Source organism: Pseudophryne corroboree, chromosome 11 (assembly GCF_028390025.1).
Source record: "Pseudophryne corroboree isolate aPseCor3 chromosome 11, aPseCor3.hap2, whole genome shotgun sequence".
Classification (NCBI taxonomy): domain Eukaryota; kingdom Metazoa; phylum Chordata; class Amphibia; order Anura; family Myobatrachidae; genus Pseudophryne; species Pseudophryne corroboree.
The window spans coordinates 135,738,003-135,739,914 of record NC_086454.1 but is presented as its reverse complement, the minus strand read 5'-3'; the positions used below and the strand labels follow the sequence as shown (position 1 = coordinate 135,739,914).

The 1,912-nt window shown below is 37.8% G+C and overlaps 1 pseudogene; it reads right to left on the bottom strand.

The window, feature by feature from the left end:
• Positions 1–516: 516 nt before the first annotated feature.
• Positions 517–635, bottom strand: LOC134970841 (5S ribosomal RNA; annotated as a pseudogene).
• Between the last annotated feature and the right edge of the window lie 1,277 nt (positions 636–1,912).

Sequence of the window (1,912 nt, the reverse complement as noted above, 5' to 3'; positions counted from 1 at the left end):
CATATCTGTGCTGCATTGTTGTGAGCAGTATTAGCAAAAGAAAAAGAGAGACTCTGTGTTGGGGCACGCTTGAAAAACTAAAACTTAACTTTTAATTATAACATGATAAAATTTATGGTACACAGTTCAACACACATATAGTTTATAACATTTAAAGAGAAAAAAATAATAAATGATTCTCACTTTAAGAAGTAATAATTTTGGAGTAATAATTCTCCAAATGATATTATTATTTGTGGTGACAGTGACACCTGAGATGAAAATATTGAGAATTCTGTTTCTGCATAGGAGAAAATTCTTCCAATGCCTGTTATAGTGGTGTGTCCTGGTAACGATTAATCTGCTATTTCAAAATCACGAAATTTACGGATCAATAATAGTAATATGCCAAAGAACTCTAGATGAGTGTATGAACAGAGAGAAAATTCTATAAGAGGAAGGAAAATTAGAAATGAGAAGTGGTAATGGTCAAAGGTTGCTCCACCACCTCTACTTTTCACACGGATACAGAGATATTTATTACTGCTCCTAATATTCCCTGGAAGTCTCCCATCCAGGTACTGATCAGGCTAATCACTGCTTAGCTTCCAAGATCAGACGAGATTGGGCGTAGCCAGTGAGATATGGCAGTAATATCACATAGATTGTGAATGAGAGAATGTATGGTTATTGACATATACCAGTTAGAGTACTTCTGCTGTCCATTGATGCGCACAGTTATCCTGTTACTTTAAGCATTGCAGGGTAGTTATTTAACTGTCGTCAGGATGAGAGAGTACCGAACAAGTAAGATTGAGGAAACGTATAGGTTCAGAGCCCGTCTTCTGCTGTCAACTGTCATATAATTTAATACAGCGGACAGTGGATGAGAGAGGCGGGTTGTCTGTGCCTATTGAATAATGGTATGAAACTACACAGATATCTTAAGGTTTCTTATAATAGTGCATATTCCCATTACATACTGTTAATCCTAATAGTGGTAGTCAAGGAGATTTATGCTATTAGCGATGCCCCTGAATTAATGCAGAGGAAATTCAAAGACAGTTATAAGTGATATCTCAAACCATACGTAATAGTATGAAATTTTGTCTCACTAACTGAATTAATGCAGAGGAAATTCAAAGACAGTTATAAGTGATATCTCAAACCATACGTAATAGTATGAAATTTTGTCTCACTAACTGGAGTATGGGAGTGAGAGAGAAAAGAGATATCAGAATAATGTAAAATATCCTAACACTATGAGTAATAAGTAGCAGATTAGGCAAAGAAAATTAATAAACAATTAAGGACAAGACATTTTTTTGTCAAATATACGATACCAGGAGATGAGTGGGCTGAACCGTGCACTGTTCAGCACCACTAGTCACAGACGGCCGTTTCACCTGGAGGTGGCTTGTTCACTGTGTGAAGTGATAGTGGAAGAAAGTCTATTTAAGGCAAAAAGGAAGGGGTGGTCTAAAAATTTTTGGGGGTGGTCTAAGGAGTTCAGACCAATCTCAGAAAAGAGGGAATTAGAATGCGTGATGTCACTAAGACATCCTGCATATCACTTCCGGTTTCAAAATCCGGAAGATGTTATTATAAATCTGCATGGAGCCATGTATATGGTTAAGTAGTGCTTATGATATGGCACTAGAGAGGATAGTATTTGAGATTAATTAATAGGGCCGAGATCGAAGTGTTGGCTCCATTGCCGATAGTTTAGCAGTCACTGGAGTTGTCAAGGACGCGTCCCTGGATACGGTAGCGTCATTTCCGGTCGAAAAGACCGGAAGTGGCGTAGATTACCGTTATATTAGGTTCGTGTAAGGCTAAAAAGAGAAGATCACATGGGGCTGAGGATAACTGGGGATGGGCCACTAATAAAGTGAGGGGGTATATATTAAATCAGATGGTGTGGTCAGTATAT